Genomic DNA, 10,887 nt, shown 5'->3' with positions numbered 1-10,887 from the left:
AGTGTTAATCAAGCAAATCTAGCAATCTTTTATATATGGTGAGCTGATAATGTTCCTTTGTTCAGAATACGTACATCTTAGCTGAATAGAAGCCAGCAGGAGGTCTAAAGCTAGAGGAGGGGGTGGGAGCAGTGCATCCCAGGACCCTTTTTTTTTGTTGAAAATATTCACCCTCTTTCTGTGTAGATGGACTCCATCAAAAAGGTCCCAGGTGCCAGTGGTTGGGTGGAGAGCCAGGTGGATGTTGGGCAGGGTGGCACATCCTCTTCTGATCTCCAAATCAGAATTAGAATCCACTTTATTGCCAGGTATGTGTACACATACGAGGAATTTCACTCTGGATTGTACATTGCTCACGATGTGCTTACTTATACAATAATCAATCAGACACAGGCTACAGTATAGAGAACACGTATATTGTTACGCCCCACCCTTTGGTGGCAACATGGGGCGAACAACACCCCAACACTGACCCAAACTTAACACACAAACACCTTTAAAACAACCAAATCAAGGGAATTTATTAACATAACAAGACGATAAATTAAGACCACCAAAAAGTACAACATAACACAAAAATGTCCCAGCTGAGAGGCAGCAAGACCAGCAGTCCCAAATCAAAAGCCTCCTTTCTGACGCTTGCACAGGAGCTTTTAAAGCCCGCCTTCCAAGGCCAGGTGGACCTTGTTCAGCAATCATCTGAAGTACTTCAGAGGCAGAACTAGGGCAGAAAACAAGGAGAAAGCACAGAGAAACACATACAGTCGTAAACAAAAACAGTATAGACAGCTTGAGACAATAGTGCAATGAGCATAGTGCAAAGGATGCTGGAATAAATAAGTATTATGTCCAGGTATTATGTACTTGAGGTATACAGTACAGTATATACAATATAGGATATGACAATATGAACAGCTCTGAAATAGAGAACGAGAGAATGATGAATAAATAATAAGTGATAACCAGGAAACAGGTGGTTGATTAGAGGCAGAGTTACTGGGTTATTGGAAAGGAATTGTTCCTAACTGTGTCAGAAGTTAGCTGTTTATCAGAGTGATGGCTTGTGGGAAGAAACTGTTCCTGAGTCTGTTGGTTTTGGCATACAGTGCTCTGTAGCCTACCAGAGAGGAGAAGCTGGAACAGGTTGTGTCCGGGGTGAGATGGAGCTGCAGTGATGTTTCCTGCCCGTTTCCTGACTCTCAAGATGTATGTCCTGAACGGGGGCAGGTTGGCACCAATGATCTTTTCTGCAGTCCTGACTGTCCGTTGTAATCTGCTCCTGTCCTTTTTGGTAGCAGATCCAAACCAGACAGTGATGGACGTGCAGAGGACAGACTGGATGATGGCTGTGTAAAAGTGGATGAGCAGCTCTTTAGGCAGGTTGAGCTTCCTGAACTGGCGCAAGAAGTACCTCCTATGCTGGGTGTCCGTGTTGGGCTCCCACTTTAGTGGATCCCAGAAACCTGAAGGGTTGCATAAGCAGTTACAGGGCTGTTTAGAATGGTGATGGAGGCAGAGTGGGGGGACTCCTCCTGATGTCCACGATCAGCTTCATAATCAGTTTGAAGGTACACTGACTTATTGGGAGAATCTCTTTCATTCCCACTCCATGCCCCGAACACCTGTTCTTGCACTATGACATTCAGCCCTGTAATCAATCAGCAGCCTCCCAGTGAACAGGGGCCAGCTTGACAACAGAGAATACACAGGTGATTTACCAGAATGATAACTGCTTTTGCTATTAGCATTTAACAGGCGGCTCGCTTCGTGCCTCTTGTAAAATGTATATTTTAAAGAAACATTATCACGGTTTTGTATTTCTCTGTAATATAGCACAGTATTAACAATATTACTTATAACATTCTTTAGTAGCCCTGGAACTCAGAGAGACCTTCCTGAGGTCATGCTAGAGGACGATAAACATTAGCCAAAGGAATTCAAAATTCTTTTTACTGACCAATAAAGCATTTTGGGAAATTCAAGTTCTTGCCAAGACTTATGTAAAGAACGATGGATCTGGCAAACAGCAACCCTGGCTCTGTCAACGTTTCTGGAATCTCCAGGCAACCAGCGAGACTCTAGGAAGTCACTGTGCCTGGCAACTGGTTGCCAAGTCTGTGTCTGAAATCACTCCCTATTTACTATATAGTGGACTCCAATTACTGTGCACTCTGTGTGGGGAGTGTCTGAATTCTGAGTGTTTAAATCCATCCATTATTTACATTTACATTTTTTCATTAACTGACGCTTTTATCCAAAGCGACATACATTTGCTCAGCACGTCAGACGTCGCATGCCTCTGGGTCAACTAGAGGTTAAGTGTCTTGTTCAGGGACACAATGGTGGATGTCTCACATGGGGAATTTAACCCGGGTGTCTCACACCAAAGGCATGTGTCTTATCCACTGCACCATCACCACCCCTTTATATACTGCCAGGGTCTGAAATTAGCACCCGCCAAATGCGGGTGAGTTGTTGGCAGTGGTGGGTAAAATCGTCAGGCAATCCACCACTTTGGCAGACAGAGAAACAAATGTAGACACACGTAGGTTAGTGTATTGTGGCAATCAGCGTACATGCCTGCCTCACACACAACCACCAGTCAGCTCAGGGAATATCAATGGCAGCGTTTCAAACCAAGCTCACCAGTGGAAGAGGTACAGTCCATCCTGAGTGACAGTCTGCCAGCAGTGCACCAGCCGGCGTACGGGAGCTAACACATATTTGTGTATTGAACACTCAATGACAACATTCACATTAAATGATGCCTAAATAAGCTGAATGTTATTCCTTCATTTAGGGCATACATTTCAAAAGTGGCTGATAAAATTTGAGTGGCAGAAAAAACTACTTGCCTGCTACAGGGGCAGGCAGTGAAAAAAGTTAATTTCAGACCCTGTATAGACGGGTTTCTTGTATACAAACACTACTGGATGCGCACGCAGCCAGGGGGCAAAAGCGCTTTGGTTGCCTGTCAGAAGACTGTAGTCAACCACTGTAATCAATTTAGATTACACATTTCACAAATTGCTGTTGACTTAATAATAAACTGCCATTTCAGAGTTAATATTAATATTATATATATATATATATATATATATATATATATATATATATATATATATATATATATATATATATATATATATATATATTAATATTAATATAACAGCTGCTGTCCAAAAAGCTAAAGGAAGAACGAAGTAGAGATGAGTTCTTTCCACACCTGTAAGTACTGTCATTTGGCTAACTTATCTGTGTCACACTCAGAGATGCAAAGAACATGGTCTTCCGTAAACGGTGTGACACCAGCAAAAAGCTTTCAACTGCGAACAATTTTGTATTGAAGCATGTGCTAAGAAATGTGAAAAAGCCTGTAGAAAGAACCTCCGGTAGTGCCAGTGAAGCATCCACTCGGCAGGACAGAGTGGTGTCAATCAACGTTTTGTGTTTTGTAAAAGTACTGAATACTTCTGTTATGAGTGCAAAACAGTAACGTTAGTTCAAAGGTCGAGACAATTGCTTGATTTTTTTTTATCTCAGACAGTGGCATTAAAAAACATTATATGCTTTGTAAAAATTATTCTCATTGATGCTGTTATGAATACGTGATCAGTTACATTGTTGGGAGTGATCTGCTTTGTTTTTTATTATTTTTAAATAGCCCATATCCTTACCCTATATGATACAGTATCCCCTGGTCTGAGAGGCTGCAGTATTTTCAGTTCGGCTGGTTGTTGACTCCTCAGGTTAATCATTGTTCCAGTAAAGTGGATTCATTTCTAAAATGTGCTGCTGGACAGGTTTCCTGTGACTTTTAAGGTTGGGGTGCGGTAGTTGAAAGTAATTGTAATGGAACGAATAATGTGACTATTTACTTTTAATACCCAGTAATAAGTAAAGTGCTGCTAGATATGCCTTATAAACTGATGTGCCGCAGACAGAGCTGCTTTCTGCCTTCTGGTTGCGAGCGCATCTCGTTGCACAGAAACCTGTCTACAGTGTCCTCAAAAATTCCACAATAAAACAAAAAAAGTAGTGTCCATGGCATGCACGCTACCTTTTGCTGGTTTCGTGAACAAATTCACTTTTCAAATCTGTACAGATCTAGGCATTTTGTTACCAAAATGCAAGGGGAGACCCAACTAGACAATGGCGGCACAGCAATGTTATTTTCAAGAATGCAAGCAAGTTTAGATGAGTTTCTCTGGTGACATCAGCTGTTTAATTGGCTGTGCATCTCCGATTTCAGTGTCATGCTCTATACAATCAGTGTGAGTAGAATGTTGCCAAACCAAAAAGGATATCTCTGACGGTGCTTTCAAGCAAAGCTTTAGTCACGTACACTACACAAGATCAGCTCAACAAACCCAAACACCATTGCAGGTGACTCTGCACCACTGTATAAATAATATACCTGTGAGGACCAACAGCCGTCACCTGGCCCAAATGTACCAGCAACAACGACTGGACTAAAATTTCCCCCACCAAGCCTGAGGTAAGAAAACCCACCTACAAATTTATTCAAAACAGGCATGCACAAAACTCCACACGAATCATCCTACTTACCCTGTTCAGACAGGCAAAATGCACAGTGCACTTTCCCTCAGTCACAACATACATTCATGAATGAGCAAACAAATGCTTACCACCAAAGCAAACAAAGGAACTGGGATGTGCTGACACCGCACATCAACTCAGAAAACATATGCTGAAGGAAACACTACTGCCAAACCAACATAATAACAACATAGGATACGTTCAAAGGTCCATTTTTAGGATTTTAATTGAGCTGCAACGCACCAAACTAACTGGACTTTGACAGCCAAACACATCAAAACACGCAAATGGTTACTAAAGCCCAGAGCTACAAAACCTACTTTCAACAAATCTAATTAAATGTTTCAACTAGATTCCTTGACATACAGTCGACAAACAGTTGCAAAACAGGCAAGCCCCTGTTTTCTCATAACCCAGCTCATAGGTCATGATAAGAACACAGCGAGTACAGCGAGGTTTTTTTATTTTCTGTAGAGCACTTGGCTCAGGTGCTCCTGATCTGGTTAGATCTGCAGAATTAGAGTTGCACGTCTCTATAGCTGTTAGTGATGATGCAAAATGATGATGATTAGTAAGTGTGAAATCACAATTAACTGCTCAATATTGAGTAAACTATCGAGTGTTGTAAATAGGAAGTGGTGAACGAGCGGAGTGAGTTTGGACAAAGAAACAGCCTAGTTTTAGCGTGTAAAGCCCTGTAAAACCACACTGTCTGTGTACAGATTAAACAAACAAGATGCAACATGTTACTTAGTGAGCTTAAGGTGCTGGTAGGTGATTTTTTATACTTTGGACAGAGCTCTGCTTAAGTATTCTTAATTAGAAAGCGGTACCATGAAAATGTTGTGTGTGCTACATATCAGCAAATCATTTATAAACAACCTAAAACAGTCATATTAAACTTGAATCCAAAATCAGTACACCTGTGTGTGTGTGTGTGTGTGTGTGTGTGTGTGTTGTGTGTGTGTGTGTGTGTGTGTGTGTGTGTGTGTGTGTGTGTGTGTGTGTGTGTGTGTGTGCTTGAAGATTTTCGTGCTGCCAACACTTCAGTTCTTCCTAGATCTGGCCAAGCACAACACTGGCATGGTAGCAAAATGGCCATAGCGAGCGCCTGGCAGGGGCATCCAAGGAGAGAACGCCAAGCTGAGGCAGCAAGAATCAAGTCTATGCAAAAAAAGGTCACACTCTCACTTCTGCCCTACAGTCCACGCTGCCACAGCGCAGACTCGACTGGCAAATTAGGATCTCAGTCTAGTAGCCATTAACACACCAATGCATTCACCAATTCACCAAGGTGCTCAAATCATGCTCATTCATGTTCATGCTCACATCATCCAATGTAGTCTAATCTTTCAAGATAAAAATATGAGGTGATAGGAGCATCTGCTAAGGAGGAAGCTTATTGTAAATCAGGAGAAGCAGATTTCCCATGCTGCTGGCTTTGGCCTCCAACTGAGCTCTGGCACCGATATCGCAGACATTTAGCATTATTCAAATTGAGGCATTGAAATCCTTCCTGTATGTTATTCTGACATTTGTACATTTCTTCTGGTTGCACCATAACTATTTAACTGTTATCTGGGAAAAAGAAGCGCTGATAGATAGTATTTGTCAAATCCAGTTTTTCCACCATCCATCACAGGGGCAGGGGTAATTGTGGAGGGTAGAGCCTATGGAACATTCCATTGAGGGAGGAATGATGGGGGTGGATAATCCATTCTGTATCTCTCCTGTGCTGGACAGAGCCGTCGAACTGTCCTCCATTAAGGCATGTGTTCTGATGAGTGATTCAGTGTGTCTATATTGGGCAGGAACTTGAAACAGTGACATGAAAACGCAGTTGGCAGCAGCTTCACAAATCCCACATCAGGCCCAGGGAAACCATAATCACCACTTTCGTTTTTCAGCCTTGTTTATTTCAGAGGCTGGGGTTACAATTAAGACCATTTGCCTTGCAATTACTGTGTTAAAAATAATAAAACAATTTCAGCCTACCTAAAATACCTGCATTTTGTGTAATGATTCAGGGCGTGCAAATTGAAATTGCAATGTTTGGACATTGTCAGGGAGCTGTGCGAAGCTGCCAGAGTGATAGAACTATGTTTATCTGGATGTTTGTCTGCTTCTGGATTGCTAGCACTTTGTCAGAATGCAGCCAAACCCCGGTCACAATTTCTGCCTGACCTTCACAGGATAATTTTAGCTGTGTGGATGTATAATGTCATGATTTACTGCAACGATTAGCCGCAACGTAACTGAGGAACGTCTCTGGAGGGCCAGTAAGTAAATTCCCTTGTCAGTAATCCACCCCCACTCTGAACAATCCCCCCAAGCCCACATGCTCCCCACCACATCACTTACACTAATTTTCCCAATAAAGTCACACATAGCAGCCAATATTTGCCCTCAGGCCAGTATCCAGCCAGGGACATACACAACACGCTGAGGGGCAGCGTCCCCCACACACAAACACATATCCAAAAAAGTTTTTCCCAATACACAATCGTTGCAATACATTTTTCTGCATGTCACTCAGACATGATTCTTTGTGTTTAGGTCCAATGAAAAAAAAGTGCATTATTTTCCTGCCATTCAAGAAGCAAGAACAAAGTCGGCCTGCTCAGCCACAGAAGGTATGTCTCTAAAGATATGTCTACAACTGTGGAAGCGAAAGTAAGCCTGAAAAACGTTTTTTGGTCACATGTACATGTTTTTTGGTGACCTGATACTCATTTTTGCAGCGTGCAGAGATGGTACTGCAAAAGTGTGATGGGATGCTTTGATCCTAAAATATTTATGTTATTTTTAGGTCTGCTAAAACGGCAAATTTAAGTTGTATTTCTACTGCTTCTTGCTGTATTTGGAAACATGTCATCATATGCTAGCAAGGCCGGTATTTCACTTTGATATGTACATATTTTGGCATTTTGGCGTTTTTGGTGTTTGAAAGGGGCCATGTGACATCGCTCAGTTTCATGCAATTCCACACACAGACATTGGTGGCAGAAATGTGCTTTAAAAGGCAGCAGTGTGCCAGTAAAAGAGTTCATAGATCATAATCTGATATCAACACTAAAGCTTTCTCATCATTTTTATATAAAGGCCTTAAATCTGCATTCTTCTCTTCTTTTTTAGGACAATGGCGGCAGCACAACAAGCAGTAAACACATTATTGACATGTGATCCACTTATGAAGTTGTAATCGTACACAATCTTAGCAAACAATTTTTTATATACATATTGAGCAGACAGACACCAAAATAAGCTTTCATTTGGAGTCCTTATTCTAACCACCTGCTGAACACATGACTAATATTCACTCTCCTTTTAGCTCTGTTTCTGTCTCCACCGACTCCAGGGGAAGATATCTTCTTATGCTGCTAAATGCTCCAATATGTTCACCTCAGCTTGTGACTAACTTTGTCTGTCAGCCGTTTGGCCAGCTTGGCCGGTACTGTACAGTTGGTTTATTAGGGCATTTTCACAGAAAACATCTGCCTACTGGAACAAGAAACATGGGTTGGTGAGAGTGTTGCGACTGAATCCGAAACCGTTAAGTTGCGGGCCAGAGTCGGGTCATATTTCTCTATGGGTTTGTCACTACAAATATGTGCATAATATAATACACATAATCAGTAGATCCATTTTTAAGATAAAACTATTGATTAGTACAACTTTAAGTGTGCATTTTGGTTTAAACAAAACTGTGAAAACAAAATTAAGCAGCATATTGAAATTACTTTATCAAATAATAAATATAGCAAATATACCATGAAAACTAACCATAACTGTTGCGTAAAGAATGATGAATTACTATGTGTTCATTTGTGCGCAAAGATGTTTATCATGTTATTCATACAAATAACTACCCCTTAGTATTATACTCACACTTCTAACCAAACTGTATCATTCTAACTTTTCCCCACAACTTCCCTTCCCTACAGCCCTCTGTTATCTTTTCAAGGCCTAAATCCAGCCGCTCTTGTAAGACGTTTGGCACTGATGAGCACCACAGCGTATGCGCGAGGGCGGGCGTGCTTCATGTTTTTGATCCAATTGTTGTGGAATCTTATTCAGACTGTGACACATGTGCTGTTAAGATGAGAAATAGCGAGCCCATAAAAGTTGTGCGTCACATCCCACGCAATGCAAGCACTATAGGCACGAGGTCTGGCTGTGCCGTGCGGGGGAGAGCTTGCAGTGCACGGAAAGCTCATGTCTCACACCAAGCTCTGTTCTGCAGGCCCACATTCACTAATTAGACCTGATATACAGCCTGATGTGTGCTGATTGAAAGCAGACTCATCTAACTCAGGACAGGGTCCTGTTGCACTGCTGTGGAACGCCGGAGGGTGTCATTTTGTTTCCAGGCGCTGGTCTAAGGTCAGTTTCATGGTCTCCAGACAAATGTCTTTGTCAGTAAACTGATAGGGATCTATGGGTATTATGCACCAACTTATTGATTCTGATTATTGCAAAAGGATGTGGTGGTCTGCGCTCTTGCAGAGCTCTGCAGCTCACAACCAGCTGTCTATGTGGCGACAGCTTCAGCTTTACACAGAAATGAGTGGCATGCACCAGGCAGCACAGGCCACGGCACCATGCCAACCATGCCAACCATGCCAGGCACTCCCTCGGTGCCTCTTGCAGCATGTGCCCTGTGTTGGATGTCCTAGGCTACAGTGCCTTGCTTGAGGAATGATAACAGAGAAACACTAAGCCCTCAACCCTTGTTATCTATCCATATCCACATATCTTTTTCTTTCATTAATTTGTCGTACTGAGCGAGAAGTACATGCAGACATATGCAACAGTCTTATTTACCTGTTTTTTTCAAGCTTTAATCGCTGCTATCCTTTCTTCCTCGCTCTTACAAAATTTCTCACAGGGGATGTAATGAGATTGGCATGACGATTACCTAAAGAGCTGTTTTCACTGAAACTGCAATCAAGCATCTAAAAGAGCTATCCATAATCTGGCTTATGACCAAAGCTTTACTATTTTTTAATGAGACGGATTATGTATTGATTGTTGTGTGTACTCCACTGGGAATGTTATATAAGGTTGGATGCAATGCTCTTTATTCACGGTAGCAGGACTTTCCAGTGGATCTGCACGAAGAATGCTCTCAGTGACCTTCAGCAGTTGCACTTCAATTATATATATATATATATATATATATATACATATAAAGAAAATGCTGGGACAGTTTAGCAGTTCAGACCAATTGCGTGTAGAGAGAGCCATCCTTGTTATTTCACAAGGTTTGCAATTACAGAGTAATTATAGATTAAGAAAACATGACTTGTGTCAATGAAATAATGGCAGCACATTGACAAAAGGCTTTAGCAGCCCAACACACGGTGAAAGACCAGTTGTTAGGTTTAACAGCATGCCAGCTTGAAAAGAACACAGCGAGTACACTGGGTTCATTTGTCTTTGTAATGAACCAAAATTTCTCTTTGGGATGGGGACCTGCCATGAATACAAAGCTTAAACAAATTGTGGTCCAATAACTTTTTCAATGAACCATAGGTGATTTGACTTTCCATCAACTTGCACACCATTAGTCAAAATATCACATTCTATTTCTTTTTTGAGGACTGTACAATCACTGAGTGTCCAGCAGAGTTGTTAACTTGACTGATGGCCACAACTTAACAACAGTCCAATTCCTAATCATCCACAATGGTAACACTGGCGCAATAGATTCCCAAGCACACGGGTACAACTATCCAGATGGGTCACCAGCCCCACTCCCAGCCACCTGGACAAATAGTATATGATCAATGTGAGTCCAAACTGTATTTAGTAAATCACTGAAACACATTTGTGTAATCATCCATTTGCGCATGGTCTATAACATCAACATTTGGTAATGGAACTCTTGATCTCTGTTGGAGAGGTGTTGAGGTTATAGGGAGAACCAGCCATTTAAAGGTACAATGTGTAAGAATTGAGACTAATGTTCACATGTGGAATACATACTCCAAAAAATGGGGGGCTGCATATCACTTATCAGGTCATAACTGCTGGTAACTGCCGTTAGCTCAGTTAGCTTAGCGGTCCAATTAGGAGTAAGAAGTGGGCACCAGAACTGGAGCCAGATGAGCAGGCAACGGAACTGGGCTCAGTATTTTAGTTTAGTTTATTTATTAAACTAAAAAAGCTAGAGAGCTTGTGTAAAGTAACAAACTCGAGGTAGGCAGGTTTTGTTACCTTTCAGTTTTTATATTAAGCTAAGCTAATTGGTTGCTGCCTGTAGAGTCATAGTTAGTGTACAGTCCTGAGAGAGGTATCAGTCTTCTCATCTAACTTTCTGCAAGT

At 41.7% G+C, this 10,887-nt stretch overlaps 1 long non-coding RNA gene across 1 annotated transcript; it reads right to left on the bottom strand.

Annotated features, from left to right (window-relative positions):
- Positions 1-395: 395 nt before the first annotated feature.
- LOC119888245 lies at positions 396-2,998 on the bottom strand. The gene is made up of 2 exons (XR_005441872.1): positions 1,122-2,998; positions 396-721 (listed from the first exon to the last, which is right to left on the bottom strand). It is a non-coding gene; the product is annotated as an uncharacterized LOC119888245 (long non-coding RNA).
- Positions 2,999-10,887: the final 7,889 nt, after the last annotated feature.

This window comes from Micropterus salmoides, unplaced genomic scaffold (assembly GCF_014851395.1).
Source record: "Micropterus salmoides isolate LMB-PRFRI ecotype aquatic unplaced genomic scaffold, ASM1485139v1 Ms_hic_scaffold_5, whole genome shotgun sequence".
Classification (NCBI taxonomy): Eukaryota; Metazoa; Chordata; class Actinopteri; order Centrarchiformes; family Centrarchidae; genus Micropterus; species Micropterus salmoides.
Note: the sequence above shows the minus strand (reverse complement) of the source record. Positions and strands in the feature narration are given on the sequence as shown.